The 17,069-nt window shown below is 48.5% G+C and overlaps 1 protein-coding gene across 1 annotated transcript in view; it reads right to left on the reverse strand.

Annotated features, from left to right (window-relative positions):
• LOC118782812 (rho guanine nucleotide exchange factor 17-like) overlaps window positions 1-17,069 on the reverse strand; it is an 85,509-nt gene that overhangs the window by 20,142 nt on the left and 48,298 nt on the right. The gene's annotated exons all lie outside the window — the stretch shown is intronic.

Here is a 17,069-nt window from a genome sequence, read left to right on the forward strand (position 1 = left end):
CTTCATTCTTCCAGCAAGATCCTGTTGCAATCACACTTTACAGAGCACTCCCATAAACGTACTAAGTGCTAATCATGTGAAATCAAGTTTTCAGCACGTCAGCCGCAAACTGCAGCCCTTTGGCGCAGGTGAGAGTTTGGGGAAGAAATGCAGGAGACCTGAGCTCCATGCTGACACGCTCAGCAGCCGGCAGAGCTTTCCTGGGGCCTCACAGCACAATAAACGGAACAATGAAGTAGCGCTCTCCATTTTTAAGACCCCCCCCCCCCAGGCCCCCCGGGACTCCTGATAATGTCCTGCGCTCACGTGGACCCCGTCGAGACAGCAGGTGAAAGAAGGGGAAGGAAAATCAGACGGCGTGGCCTGTGTTCGGGGAGTTAACGAGCCTGATCAAATCGCCCGCATCGCCGCGGTGACAGATCGGCCGGGTGACAGCCCTCTGCATGTTTCTCCTTTCTCCCCTCTCCATCAGCTGTTGGCCCCAGGAACCGGCTGCCGTGAGCTGCTGCGGGTGGGGACAGACCGCTTCTCTTTCACCACAAGGCATCTGCAGTGGTCGCAGGACCTGCCTTACCCAAACGGGAATGACCTGGTACGTGTGTGGGGGGGGGTGTAGAACGGACTACACTGGGGCAGCTGCTATTGTTACTGGAGGTGCACGTCTACACTCATTTCAAACTCAAACACTCGGCAGCTCCAAAAAATCCTTCTATTCCCCAAGCACTGTATGAAAGTTCAGTACTTTCTGTGTAAATAATGACTCACCGCAAAGAGATCTGCACTCAATCACACTTTCAAGCACAAAAAATGAGTAATACCAATGAATTATCTTGCATGTTTCCTTGACAATACTGACGAGAAAGAATTAAACTCTCAATATTGCTTTATTTTCCTCACTCATCAACACCATCTTCCAATATTTGAAAAAATTATTATTCAGTTTCATTTCTGACTGATAAAGAACTGAAAAAATGATACTACTGTTAAAATGCTGCTACTATGAAAACAGCTTATCCAGCTGACATTTTACCTTTTAACGGAAGGTTACAGAGGGCTAAGTGCACTGCCCAAACAAACAACAACAGAGCTCCATGTGGGATTTACGCTGGCAATGTTAGCCCAGTGCCCTAGTCACAACACCACACTGCTGCTTAACAATGCCTTCAGTGAAGTGCGCAGTCAAGTTTAACGCCTGTGGAGAACATTCTGTCAGTGCAGGTGTGTTTTGGGGTCTGAGAGCTGCACTAAAGACCTTAATCTACGCGCCGCGGGGCTGTGGGCAAACAGAAAAGGTCAGGATGACAAACGGGATCTGCCCCCCCCACTCCTCCTGTGGAGCTGTCTAGCGCAGTTCTGTCATGGTATCACAAATAACTCTCCCTTGCTGGGAGAAAATTCTCATTCCCCCCCCCACACCCCTCCCTGAAATGGTCTAAAAATGAAACCAGCACCTCCCACAACAACAGTACAAAGTTCCAAATTTAGCACTTTTTGTTTGCTCTCTCCCTCCCAGCTGGTGGGCACAGACGTACCCCAGTGACTTCCCCTGTGAGGAGCAGGGACACAGGCAGGTAGGGGGTGTGTGTGTGTGTGTGTGGGGGGGTGGTCTGGAGGCACGGGTGACGCTCTATTTTCGTCCCAGACTTTGCCGATATAGCTGCCCTCAAATGCTTCCAAAGTGCACCTCATGGCCAGGAATTTTAATGTTTCAGCCATACGTGTGTCAAAGGGAATCATAAGCTTTTTTACAAGGCAGTCTTGGGGCACTTAAGGTGGCCTGGCGCCAGGCCAGATTAGCGCCGTTCATACCTGCCTTTAGGCCGGAGCAGACCAGGATTAGTTTGTCAGTCTGCATGCGTCTTTAAAACAGCCATTATTTGGCACGCTGAAAAGACAGTGATTAGTCCAATCGCTCTGGCAGAATGCTTACACAGGGGGAGGCCGTCAAGAATGGTAAGTAGTTCCTTGGCTATGAAGACCTTGAGGGTGTAACAATTCTTGGCGTAAGCTATGCTTTGTTGTACTTGATGGCACGACCACTTCACAGAAACCGACAAAATTTAAAACATTTTGTGAAAGATGTTTCAGCCTGGGACAGGCACTCAAAAGGCCCCCACTGGTCTTTTCATCTAGATTTTTAACAGCTCTACTGCGGAAAAGGCAAAATATGGTGCAGCACAGTGCCCATATACACTTTCATCTAAATTGCTACAACAGCAAAGGCTACACAGTAGAGGACTTGAACTACATCACCCATAAACCCTTTCACCAGCATTAATACAGAGGTTCTACTGTGATGACAACACAGCAGAGGTGCACTGCATTCCAACAGCCCTAGGAGACAACAAGCTCTTATTCCAGATCTGATGAAGCACTCTTCTGTCCCTGCCCTTCTCTCCCTGCTCCTCCTGGTGATGGCTTAAGACAAACAGCACACAATTAACAACTGGAGGCACAGTGCATTGTTGATCACCCAAGGTTTCTATTATCAAGGAGAGAGGCTGAGAGATAGAGCGAGTGATACAAAGACAGCATGAGATAGGGAGAGAGAAAAACAGAGGGAGGGACAGAGTGAGAGAAAGACTTCTCACGGTGTCATAGCTCTAGGCTATGCTCCAGACTGGGATGATCTGGAAAGGACACATACACACGCCCATGTCGGGAGTCTCGAGTCCCCTGTATTTACACAGGCACTCCTATCTGGCTCATCTAACCCAAACAGAGGGCCGGGTGGGATGGGGAGCTACGTGTATTTGCCTTGGCCATTAGCCTTCACCGCGCAGGTCACAGGCGGGAACACGGAGAGCACAAACAGAGAGGGACACTCCTGTCCCGGTCATCGCCCTCCCCCCTCCTCCCCCGGCCGCTGCATAAACAGCAGGACCCTACACTGCGCAGTCCCGTGTCCCCTGATCCCAGCTTAGAGCAGAGCCACAGAAATAAGCAGAGGTGTATAGAGCAAGCGCATAGGGGAGGCACACGGGAACAGAGGAGCCCGCTGCACCACCTCCACCATCCAGAGCAACCCACACACATGCATCTGACATATCATCTGTTTGCCCAGCTGGACGAGCGGCCGAGGTAATTTAGGTTAATTGTCTTCGCTCAAGGGTCACAAGAGGATCTGGATCACGACCATCTGATAGTTCTGACAGTGCCGCTCCACGCTACCATCACACAGAGGATATTAGGTTGGGGACAGCGCTAAAAAGCTGAGAGGCAACAGCGTCAAAATGTGCATCTGTAGAGAGTTCCACATGCCACAGTAACTTTGAAATTTAAAGGGTAACTTCACTGTACATTTAAAATGCAATATGTTGTTACATAGCTTTATTACAGTAGGTGACCACATTGAAAAGCAATTAATCTGTTGTAATAACTGTGTAACTAGTGGGAATTTTTGGTTTCATAACCATAGCTTCAGGCTATCAAACCCTCATACTAAACAAAGTCCAGAATACAAAGCTACACCATCTACCTCAGATTACTGTAGATAATTAAACGGGCAAGTTGTGCTGTCGCTCTTTGTTCAGAAAATTTGCTTGATCATTTAAACACAACACTACACTAGCAGTACACTACACAAACACTGAATTCTTAACTGAAATGATGATATCATTTACCTTTTGTGCCCAAAGCTGTTGTGTTACTGGTTGCAAAATCAATTTGTGCCTATTTTAGCCCTCCACTAGGTTCATGCCAGCAGGAAGAGGGGGTGCAGCCAGCCCAACAATTGCATTTTGGAGCTTAAATTTCATAGAACTGCCTACTGTATGTGTTTTGAAGGCTCATATGAAAGCTGGACTTGTCAAGTGCCCATTCCTCACCATGCATTAGAGGGGGAAAGTTGAACGCTAATATCAGAGCATGAAGAGGTTGAGGGAGTAAACAGGCTTTTAGATTTTGGACTGCTGAATTCAAACAATTTCTAAACGTCAACAATCTGAAACACACTTGTTATATCGCTTACATAACAGAAAAATGGTTCTTTGTGAAGTTATATTACTTCTGATACATAACGGTCTAATCTAATATAGATGTATAGGACTTAATTGTAACATAATTGTATTACGCTTCACTGTATGAGCATCATTTTCTCAGAAAAAGGAGGTCAGAGAATGCCCCCCCATTAATCAGGAAACATGCGGTTCGCGGTTGAAAAATTGATATTTTCATTTAATTACAGAACGTATGATTATGCCGTCTCACCGCTCCGAACACTACACTATAAAAACAAGGCCCCGAGTGTGTGGGAGAGAACACACGGGCAGATCTGCTCCTTCCTGAAGCTGCCGCGGAGACGTTCACCTAGTGACTGCCTGCGTGTGGAGAGCGGCGGTCGAGTTACGCAGGGGAGAAATGCAGAGAAGAGGGAGGGAGGGAGAAGGGAAGCGCAGGGCCACAAGGACAGGACGCATTCTGAGCCACGGCAAATAGACAGGCAGACAGAGGGGAGGGCAAGAGGAAGTGCGTGGGGGGTGGAGCTAGAGAAGAGACAAAACAAGGCAATACATTCCGCATGTTCCAGGATGGACAGCTGGTCTTCGTCCACTCCATTACCTCCGCAATGTCAGGGTTAAGGGCCCGTGAGTGTAACTGGCGGATTGGAGGCCGTACTACATCTGTGACCCACACACACACACACGCATGCACGTACAAGTGTTCCCAACTGCTCAGAGTCAGTGACAGGTATGGGGGGGGGGGGGGGGGGGGGGGTGTCAATGGGGCTGAAGCCGACATCGAGCTGAGTGACGCAAGGAGTTCCTGTCACATTCACTCTTACTGAAATTCACGGCACCAAAAATGATGGTTTCTAAGAAACTGCTCCAGCAGAGCACAGCTTTGCTAAGTCCAAGTTGGCGGGCCAATGTGGAATGTGGCAGTAGGGTGCGGAGTCTGTGCTGGAGGACACTCATACGGCTGGAGAATGTGGTGTGAGGGGGAATCCACCCTGGGACTGCATCACTCATCGAACCTTTAACACTGTCTGCGCACGCACAAATGCTTACACGCAGGCATGTATGTGTGTATGTGTACACACAAGCACACGCGCACACACTCTCTCTCTCACACACACACACACACACACACACACACACACACACACACACAGTGGTACGTTTAGCACTGTCTACAAATACTCAATGACATCTCACTCAGGAGACCACAATGCAGCCCTGAGCAGGAAATAGGCTGGCTTTTATTTTAGCATACTCCTCTACCGCTCCTAATGAGAGCTCCTAATGAAATCATGTTCAACACTGATCTGCATTAAAGATCAGCGTTTAAAGGTCAGGTGTGTCATGGAAATTGTCATCATTTTGTGATTCATTATCTCATGATCAAAACATAATAATCTTGGGATTTTATCATTACCAAAATGGTTCTTTCAAAATAAGTAGATTCATAACTCATGATTTCCAAACGAAAACATTGTTAATTATCTTGTGCTCTCCGGGGCCTCGATGAGCAACACTGTAGCCATGGCACAGGGAGCAGGAAAAAACCTTTGCTGTTTGCTTTGTAAAATACTGCTGCAACTCCGGAGCAAAGTCTTCATGTTATAAGCAAATACGAACCCTGTCATAATATCAGTCTCCCTGGGTGATGTAATGGGGAGCATTGCTTAGCTCAGCCGGGCGCTTCGTGATAAATGATCTAAATCCCCCGTCGTGCAGGCAGGGAATGCAAATCTACGTGACACTGAGATCCCATTTAGCTGCTGCTTCACGCATTATGTAAGCGCTCACTCAACAAAAGCCACGAATTAACCTGAGCAAACAGCAGCTGGTTAACTGCAGATTGCTAATGATCAGTTTGAGCGGTTTCAGCAGCTGGGTAAAACTCGAGGTTGCGTCCCTGAATTTTGGGACAGAAGGCTGACTCTGTCCTCCACTGTACTCACCTTCGACACAACTGGTTTGAAACAAACATCATTATAGCAAACAATGAAGGGAAAAGTCATTTTTTTCAAGTGACTGTCGTTATATAAAAAGAAAATAGTCTGTTTTAAGTCAGGCATGAGGGTCTTAACGCATGGTTCTTGTGCTAATCTATATTCAGCTGTGTGGAGCCAAACAGTAATTGAGGAGTCAACCTTGAGGTAATGAGTACAGAAAATGGGCTGCTTTTCCTTGCGACAGAGAGGGTCACTGGGTAATGGTATGTCTGTTCTTTTGTCCATATTGGATTATAGTGATTCTGAGAAAGAACCCCATGATATCACTAAAACAGGGGGCTGTAGCGGGCAGAAACATGCATGACAGTCGCTTCATGTGTAAGAGAGCGGTAACCGTGTTACCACGGCAGACAATGCAGGATTGAAATTAAAGGTCACGCAGATCACAAGCGTGGCAAAACAGTAAGGTTTAACACACTTCCAACTGCTACTCTGGAGCTGGGTCAAGCAGTTTAAGTGTCTTTTGACCATCTGAATGAGAGGCAGTGGTAATTGCGGGGCCAGGGCGTTGCTTTTCCTGTTCAGCCGCGCAGGGTCTAGATCACGCATATCTATAATAATCTGCTTCTGGGAAAGTGGGCCTCATGCCTTACGTATGTGTTTACTGCATTGTATAACCTTCTGTGCTCAAACCTAAACACTCAGAAAACCAAAGCTGGTTACACAATCTTAGTACCATTTTGATGATTATATTCAGGTAGCAAATCATTACATTTGAAATGCAGAAGTGAAATATTCTGAGTAAACCACAGCCCAGAATATGACAAATCACTGCATTCCTGCAAAGTAAAAATTGTAGAATGATTAAATACAGAAGGGAACTGTATATCCACTAAACTCAATCCCCAGTGAAACATGACGCTGTCATCCAGACCTGGGCCTATTCAAGCGTGACTCAATCTCACCAACAGGAATAACAGACAAGGTATGCCACAGGCTTTTCTCTTTTTAGATGTTTGGCTCCAGGTGGGTTTAGATCCTATCCTATCATCCTCTTTCTTATGAGAATCTGAGAGAGATTTCATTTCCCTTTAAACGCAGAACGCTGGACACACCAGCTCATGGTGCTCAGCTGAGCCAGAAAGCTTGCCAGTGTTTACAATACCTACACAACACGGCTCTGCCCAGCGCTGGACAGACAGGCTCACTTTAGAAACAAAATGCATTAACAACTGTCAGTCTGTCAGCATCTCTGATCCATCTAGGCACGGGCTGTTTAAAGAATTCATCAACTAGATTATGACTACAGCACAATCACACGCCCGTCTGCACTTAGTAACACAAAAAAAAGAGGGGGGGGGGGGGGGGGGAAATCTCCTTCTTGGAAGGCGACTTGTGCAGACAACAGTGGGACAACAGACACTGCTACAGAATGTGGCGTTCAGTAAGAGAGAATGCTGTTATTCTTCGTTTCAGAACGCACAGCAGGGCGATCAGGGCATGGCAGCGCGGAGAGGATGGTGAGGAGCGCTTCTGACAGGGCGAGCTGATCAGGAGTGCGGAGGCTAGTTGCCTAGCACCTGAATCTGAGAGCTCCCCAAGCCACCCACCCTTCCTCCATGTTGTCATCACCGCCGCCCCCCCCACACACATGCATACCTCTTTCAGTGACAGACCCTGACAACAGCACTGCAGCAGCAGCGACTTTGCTCGCAGCTTCTCCCCCTTCTCCTCCTCCTCCCCCTGAAAGCCCACCCACACTGCAGAGAAATCGACCGCGCTGCCGGATACGCTCCGGACGGAACAGTGAGGGGGCCGGCCGAGGCGCCGACCGTGCTTTACACGCTTCCAGGGGGGTGATCTGCGGCCGTGGTGGGCTGCAGGATCAGCCATTACATTAGACAAATCATCTGTCGAGATTATGTAAGAGCCACACCGCCACAGGCAAGGGCACCACTGCATATATGTGTCTGTGTGTGTGTGTGTGTGTGTGTGTGTGTGAGAAACTGAAGAGCAAACACTATCACGATCAATACTGTACACAGCACTCTGCTCCCAACCCGGACACATGGTTACAATCAATCTGGAGTGGCCATTGAGGGTAAGGGAGGCGGTGGTCAGGTATGAATGGGTGAGAGGGCTCAAGCCCGCTGGGGCCCGTGGGGACGTGCTCGCCACCCTGGCCCGGTGGTATCAAACCGCGTTGGGCACCCCTTGTTTTTCCATCCCGCATTCCTCTGTACGCCTGGATCTCCCGACGTTGGGCCGATTCCCAGCAGACCAAAGCAAACACCGAAAATCCCCCAAGCATTCCAGCCCAAGGCATGAGAAAATTGTATTTCCACCGGTATATGAAGTACTCTCAGACCGCAGCCTCACAGTAACAAAGCGCAGAGAGATACATCTGGACTGGCAAAGATGGAGGTTGGGCCTGACAGCTTTAGCAGCAATAACGTGCGCTATTTGGGCTGCAGCCTTTTGGGAGGATGAAGGCGACTAAAGCCACCACAGGGACAAGTGAAGGAAGAGCATGGGTGAGACACGACTCCCAACAGAAAGGCCTCAAACGGCTCTGAAGAGCACTTAAGTTTCTCAATAAAAGCGCCGTGACCAGGCCATGTTCAGACAAGCGCAAAAACCTAAGAGGCCCTACAACTGCTGTGATGTGCCTGCCTTAACAACAGGAGCGAATAACATCCCCTAACTGCATTTCTCACACATTCCTCCCCTCTTCCATCTGCAGTCACAGGATTGGGCTATTTTTGGGCTGGAGGAGAGACGCACCGCGTCGTCGCTACAAAAAAATAAAAGACAAACAGACGCAAAACGAGTCAGCGAGAGGACAGAGACACGGGATCAGGGTTCGCTCTCTGAGCTCTGATGACATGAACCATTGCTGCCTCACACCCCCGCCCCCGCCCCCTCCCCCAAACCCCCCACCCTCGCCCACGCCTCCTTGCCAAGCAGAGCGCACTTGTTGCTGGGTGCCGAGGAAAGAAGCCATAATCGCAGAGAGACAGAGGTCAGGTTGCCAGGAGCCCGGGAGCAGATTAATGCGCTTACTGACACAGCAGGGACCTGCCCCTTCATCTTAGGGTCTTCCTCAGCAGACAGGGAAATCCTCTCTGGGAAGATTAGGCAGGTCTGTGCGCAGACACAGTGGAGATGCAATCTGTAGCTGGGTCATATTGACACTGAAGAAAAGGGAGAAACCAGGGTTTGGCCATTGCCCCTGGGGGCAGCTGGGGGGGAAGAGGGGGTCAGTGTCTGACTCATACAATGTCCTTCCTTCCTTCAAGTCCCCCAATAACACAACGGCGTGACAAATGACAACAAAAGAACGAAGATAAGATGCTCATTTCCAGCAACCTGTCTTCTACGCATACACAGGCTTAAGATGTCTCCCTAACAAAGCCAAGCTGTTTACAACAGAGAATGTTTAAAAAGGGAGAGGGATGAGGAGTGTGTGTGTGTGTGTGTGTGTTTGTGTATGTGTTTTTGGTGGGGAGGGTAGAAAAACAGATGAATGACCACATTCACAGCCGTGAGTGAGGTAGTTAAGATTGGACTGACCCTGAGCGACATGTTAATCGCATGATTCTCCAGGCGTGCATTACCCGGCCTAATTCAATTAGAGGTGAGACGGTTCAGGGGTAACCTGCGCTCCGGTCACAGAGACTATGCGGAGGCTAGAAGAGCGGAGGAGAGAGAGGGCAGCTTTACCCTCCCGTTCGAACCCTCGACCATGCACCAGGCTCAGCAGGCAACAGCGTGGGTGGGCAGTGATGTCTGAGCTCCCAGCAGGAGTATCGCTGAGGGGAGTGTCTGTCTGTCCATCAGTCAGCCCGTCAGTCCGTCACTCCTCAGTCTGTCAGTCCGTCAGTCCTCCGTATCGCTCACTTTGCTAATCAAAGCCAAAACAACACGCGTCCACTCTTTGGGCTAAAGAGGTGAGAGAAGGAGCGAAGGTTCCCACCCAGCCCTCTCACACATACAGTCCTCTATTCTCAATGGGAATGAAGAGTTTAGATGTATATGCACATCCACTCCGTCAGCAACACAGAGACAGAACGCTTTGGCTGGGTAAAAAGAGGGGGGAGGAGGGGGGTGATCAGGGGAGGGTGAAACAGAGAGACTCCACAGCGACACACGGACACCGCGCCGTACCTCGCCGGTGGTCGGGGGGTTCCCGTTGTTGCCCCTGTCCTGCGGCTCCTCCCCGGCGCCGCCGTCATCGCTCGCGCTCTCCCCATTCTCCTGCATCTCCTCCAGAGCGATGGTGAACTGAGCGAGGGTCCGCACCATCTGCAGCATGCGGGACGCGCCCCGTGTGTCGCCCGACACCAGCGTCCCGCCGAGAAACCAGCTGTTCCGCTGCCACCCTCACCCCCCCCCCCCCCACCTCCCCGGCCGCCCCCCCCCCGCAAGAAAAAGCACGTCCCCCACCACCACCACCTCCGCCGCTGCTGCCACCGACGCCACACGCTGAATCCAACTACGATCCCGCTTCTTGCTGCCACCCCTCACCCCCCGGGGGGCTGCCTCTACGCCTCGAGGCTGTCTGGGGGTGCGGATCTGCACTTCTCTTCAGCGCCCGTACGCATTCCCTCCGATCCCTCGCTCCGCGTCTCCTGATCTCTGCTCCGTCTCTGCCAGGTACTGCTGTGACTGATGCACAGTGCGTAATGAGAAACAGCGAGCTGGAGAACAGGCACCAGCCAGCCAGCCAGCCAGCCAGCAGGCTCAACCAATCAATAGCAGATCCTGATTCCAGGCAGATTGCCCCACTCAGGCAGCTCACATCAACACTGCACTGCAGGGCGAGGGGAAAGGGGAGGGGGGGGGAGGTTCTTACAGGTCTCCACGGCAACAGAGAGGCGGGAACTCCGCTGAGCTGGTGAGCAGTGCATACACTTGCTCGCACAACGCACGCGCATGGGCGAAATCAGAGCAGCAAAGTCCAGGACAACGGGAAGACCCAAACAGAGAATCCAAGAGTTGTGACTGCTCTTTTTAAGAGGCACTGAGGGAGCACACACCGGCTGGGACAATGAACAGACAAGAATAGCAGCCACTGAGGCTGCTGAAGCTCCTCTCTTAACAAGTTAAACTGATTTTGTCCCGGAGGGATTCCTGAGCTGCAGCAATAGGACTGGTGGGGGGAGACTGAGAGACGTGCTCACAGTGACTGAAGACGGCTATGCACCGCACTGGGAGAAAGAGGCAAAAAAAACTGTCACAGGGGTCCAGAGGAACAGAGCAGCGGGAAGCAGTAGGAAGGAGATGACACAACACAAAAAAAGTCATGAGGAATCACACAGTGAGAGGTTCTGAGCCTGGACTGGAGGGAACATTCATGTCAACCTTATTGTCTGCATCTGGACACTACATGAAAGACTTTAGTCGGAAAGACTTCAGTTCAAAAGACTGAATTCTGAGCAGGAAGACAGCTGCTCTGTATACCAAAATGACTACTAGTATTACAGAGTTTTAAGGGCGGCCACATTGCGTAAATCCTGACGAAATTTAGATGCAGAAAAATCTCTCATTAGTTTTTTTTTTCTTCAGAAAGATGGTCTGAAGGCAAAAAAGACATGAAGATTCTGTTTTCCAGTAGGATTTTTGCAGAAAAACTGGGGATACTGAGAACGGAAAGGCCTACTCTGAATATGACTTGTTTCATTCAGGCTGGGGTTCAGCTCGGGAATGTCAGTCATTGGTATGAGGACACACAAGATCCTCATACCAATGACTGACAGCATCACCTGGAGGTGGCTGATCGCAGCCATGGCAAAAGCTTGAGACAAGCTAAACAGGGGAATCAGGGGAAATGACCTGAACCTGGCACGTCCAACAAGATCAATGGAGGGGGTGATCCTGGAGGTGACATGGGTGACATGGGTGATGTGATCAGGGTAGAGATGCAGGAAGCTCTGTTCAGGGCCGGGATGGGGGATGAGCAGAGGGAGCTGGAAAACTGGCCCAGCTCACCTAAGTTTTCAGGTTCATGGCAAAGGGCAGCCCAAAAGAGCCTGCTATGCTGTCACTGAATTCTTTCAATTCAATTCATACAAATCTCCTTGATATTTCAGTCCATGTCAGAAGTGGAAAAAGGTGCTTTCAGTTACTCCACCAAGACTGCACCTATGTCTTCACATCTCAACTGTGTGAAATACACACAACTGTTAGATATTAATTTATTATCTGTCTAAGCATCAGTGCCACAGCATTGCAAAGCCCTCTCCAGGCAAGAAGGAAACACTGTGACTTCATTTCAGCTCTCAGTGGTGCACACAGTGTTTAGGAAGACCAAAGCGCGTTTCCTTTGCTTTTTCTAAAGAAGGACCAGGAACCCCACAGAGCCAGTGCACAACATCCAAGGAAGCAGATATGCATTATTGGCAAGGTACCGCAGGGCTTTAATGGTAACACACATGATGAGAGCACTGCCACACACAAATTATACCTCTTAATGGAAAATTGAACCTCCTTTCAAGGTATTTTAGAAACAAACCCCCCTCTGCCAAGAAATCACCTTCCATAATGGTAAGCATGACTGAGATACTGCAACGGTATTGTGTATGGTGTGTGCTGTAGAGAATATGTATTTCTTTCATCTACTTTAGAGGTATAGACTGAGAAGGAAGGTGTGTGTGTGTGTGTGTGTGTGTGTGTGTGTGTGTGTGTGTATATATATATATATACACGCAAAGCACATATACAAAATGTGCTTTGGAATTTAAACAAAGAAAATGTCAGTCATTAATTAAACGATATGGCATATTTAATGAAAAACAACAGCCCAGTCTACCTTTGAGTATTTCACACAGAACCTTAGTGTCAACTTTACTGTTCAGTGACATTCACTAGTGGATGCTGTGTAAAGAGTAATCTCCAAATGACCACCCCGAGAGCACACAGCCACAGTGTTAGCCTGTCACAGCATTCATGGTCAACAACACATACATCCCGGGTTCCTCATTCAGCACACAACTACGGCTTGGTATAAATAACACTAAGCCAATAACATTTTGTGGACAAGTAAATAGTCATTTTCATAGTGAAAAATGAACAAAATTTAGGTTCAGTAAAATGAATCAGTTGCTACAAATCATCATTGTATTCATCCAAATCAAGGATGGTTGGAACCACAGAAATGAGGCAGAAATGAGTTGACATTACAATATCCTGGTTCTGAGTACACCTTAGGCACAACTGTTTATGGGAGTAAAAAATCCCGGAGTGAACAGTTTTACCAACAGAAAAATGTCACAAGCAGTGTTGAACATAGCATTACAAACTACTTCAATTTCCCATACTTCTATTTTGTTTTAGAAGTTGAATCCCCATTCCATACAGTTGCCATTGAAAAGGATGTTATGTATTACTGAGACGCTTCCTGTGGTGTCCAGGTTCAGAACAGTTAACTTTAACCAGAGCTCATCTGTCAAGCTAAACCAAAACCAAAGGACAGAGCATATCCTTTAAACATTTATGCTGGCCCAGGCCAGTGAACAAAAAGACAGTGTGTATGGTGACCCTCACCTTTAAACATTAGGCCGACATGTCCAACATACTACTTTTCTGATAGAGTTTACTGAGCGGTTGTGCTTGTTTATGGATGAAATAACTCAATGGGTTAAAGTTGTAGTTCTGCGTCTTCATTCTACCACATTTACATCCTGCACGTCTTCCTTCTGCCATCGTTTAAGTGGTCCCCCTGGCCTCTATGTACCCACAGGTTGGCCCATTCAGTGATGTTCCAATTATGATATTTGTAATATCCAGGGTTACAGGATTTATGCTCTATTGCTAGTCTCTGGAGTTGCCCCAGTATTATTTTGATTAAACATTTCATCCTGTACATTCAAATAGAGGACCCTCTGTAAAAGCCCCATGACCCCTGGTTGGAAGCCCAATACACACAAATGTAGGCCTGTTCAAAAAGAAAATAACTATCGCTGGCTGGCTGGCAAGCTCACTAAAACAAACCAATGACATTGAGCCAAGGGCATAGCTACAAGCAGCAGCTAAGCCTAACATGGATAATACTTGGATAAAACTAACATACCAAGCTGTTTTCTTTCTCTTCTATTTTTCTTTTATTCACTGTTCTTACTTGACCTTTTTTTTAACTATGGTCACATAGCTAGCACCGATTTGGTAGTTGCTTTGAGAAATCAGCTGTTGAAGTTTTAAGGGAACAGATGACAGAAAGCTATGCAAATAGGGAAGGACAGTTTGAGGCCCTGTAATGGAGCCGGCTGAGCTCTAATAAAAAATGTAATATAATTTATTATACATTTGTGATTCGTTATGTTATTGTGATTCATTATGTTTTCTGGTCCACTTCAGATGTAGAACCCCTTCTCTGCCACGAGGGAGCACATGAGTTTTTGAGATACAAAGCTCTGTGCGAGAGAGACCGCGTCCCACTCACCGCACAGAATCCCCACATCTGAGAAATGTCAAACCACCCAGCCTGAAACAGCGAACACATGGGTATACAACTTCAAGCATTCAAGGCTCAGAAGCAAATCCATTACTCGATTCTGTTTCGATCCAGTTACACTCAAAACCACATTCCACTCTTGACCTTAACTGGTGGAGCCACTGTAGCGATTCTGTGCCTACGATCTGACACGATCCGGGCCTCTGCCTCCCGGAAGACGAGAGAAGGTCGCTCAAGGTAAGAAACGGGACGCCTTTCATCCCCGTTGCTATGACGGCAGGACGTTTCAATCTGTGGCACGGTTCTCGAGCCCGGGCGCTCGCCCCCCAATCGGGACCCGGTGGCACATACTGAGCGCGTGCGAAGCCCCCATGCAGCGCATCGAACAACATAAAGCACCAACACCTGCAGCTGCCACATCAAAGCAAGAAAACACTGTGAAGATGAGCCTTCACAAATACCCCCGCAAACACATATTCTACCACTCTCACATTTTTGCCTTAATATTTAAATACCTCTAAATACACTGTCACTTGTTCTCAGCACTTTGAAAGAAAATGATACTATTTCTCGTGTTTGATTAATATCAACATAAAAGCCCAGTTGAAAGCAAAAAGAATAAGTGGAATGTGATTACCCCGTCCTCACACATTTACACATGATTTATTCATCTTTTATTCACCTGTTCAGTTTTATGACTCAAAAGATAGGTACACAAATCATTATTATTTTTCACACTGCATTACCAGTGTCTGTTCTCTTTCTACACACTCATCTTGCTCTCCTCTCCTCCTCCTCACACTCATCCTTCTCTCCTCTCCTCCTCCTCACTCATCCTGCTCTCCTCTCCTCCTTCTCACACTCATCCTGCTCTCCTCTCCTCCTCACACTCATCCTGCTCTCCTCTCCTCCTCACACTCATCCTGCTCTCCTCTCCTCATGACACTCATCCTGCTCTCCTCTCCTCCTCCTCACTCATCCTGCTCCCCTCTCCTCCTTCTCACACTCATCCTGCTCTCCTCTCCTCCTCACACTCATCCTGCTCTCCTCTCCTCCTCCTCACTCATCCTGCTCCCCTCTCCTCCTCCTCACACTCATCCTGCTCTCCTCTCCTCCTCCTCACTCATCCTGCTCCCCTCTCCTCCTTCTCACACTCATTCTGCTCTCCTCTCCTCCTCCTCACACTCATCCTGCTCTCCTCTCCTCCTCACACTCATCCTGCTCCCCTCTCCTCCTCACACTAATCCTGCTCTTCTCTCCTCCTCCTCACTCATCCTGCTCTCCTCTCCTCCTCCTCACACTCATCCTGCTCTCTTCTCTTTATATCCCTCTCCCCTCCTCCACATAAAAGGCTGACATCCTGTTTCCCAGAGGCTCCAGGAAGGGGAGGGGTTAAAGAGGAGCACGGGCTGAGAGGAGGAAAAAAATGCAGCTGGAAATCAAAGGCTTTTTATAAATAGGCCCTCTAAATGGCATGCCTGTGAGCTGGACCTTTAAATTAAATCAGGAGCATATGAAGCCTCTCTGTGTGCCGGATTACGTTTGATAACCACCCGGTTCCCCTTCTCCACAGGGCGAACACCACGGCGGGCCAGCCGAGGCCGGAACGGCTGTCTCAGAACGCTGGCGCCTGTATCGTGAGTGCAGCCGTGAGCAACACGGACTGACGACAGACGTTCCCACACGCAGCACGGCCTACTCTTCTCTCCTCCACCTCACCGGGCTATGGAAACTCAATGTCTTTCGCAGGACTGAACCACAAACCCCCTCACTCACTCTGTCACTCACCCCGCTACCATGATGTCTGCTCACAGCTTCACTCCAACTACAACTGTACTGAAAAAGCAGCAACCAAAACAACAACCACAGAGAACAAAAATCACCCTGTTTAGCACTCTTGCAACCTCCTATAACCACCCCTATATCCCCTATAAAAGTACCGCACTTAATGCCGTTTGATATTTGACTAGATGTGCGATATTGCCAGTTGAGGGTTCACAGGTGCAGCATGGGAGGGGTGCTCTGTGGACCAGAGAGAAATTATTCCAACAGAGGGAATCGTGGTATCAGGAAATGATTGAGGCTGAAATAATCAGTAGTAGGCCATGACGAGACATCATGGAATCAGGAATGATGCTGGAAGAAGGGAAGGAAAGATGGTTCTCTCTCTGTTCTCTCTCCTCCTCCTCTGCCGCTTGCTCACCTCTTTGAAACAATGCACTGCTGGCTGAGCCCACTGGGGCCAGTAAATCACTGGGGTCATGACCTGGGAAGTGTTCCGAAGGCGCAGTGCAGTCAGCTGTCTGCCAGCAGAGATTTAAGGGTCCAGGAGGACAGAGGGAAGTAGGTAAAAACACCGCACAGAGAAAGGGGAAGAACAGAGGACAACAGGAGAGCAGGAGCTCTGAAATACTACATAAAGAGGATTTAACCTGTGCTCCAGAGATAGAAAAGAACTTTTAAAGATACTTTGGTGAGGGGGACTGGTTACCAAACTCATTTGTGAGCAGGAGAAATCAAAGCTGAAAGTACACATTACAATGAGCTGTAATATTGACAGTTCACTGACACACAAAATGAGCTCACAGTGAAGAAACCAATAGAGGAAGAGACGTAACTAAAAAGCCACCAGTCTGGTCTGACATTTGGAAAAAAATGTAAGAAAGCAACTTGAACTGACAATAAAAAGGGTTCTTAGACCTGACCCCATCAAAGCAA

Source organism: Megalops cyprinoides, chromosome 9, assembly GCF_013368585.1.
Source record: "Megalops cyprinoides isolate fMegCyp1 chromosome 9, fMegCyp1.pri, whole genome shotgun sequence".
Classification (NCBI taxonomy): domain Eukaryota; kingdom Metazoa; phylum Chordata; class Actinopteri; order Elopiformes; family Megalopidae; genus Megalops; species Megalops cyprinoides.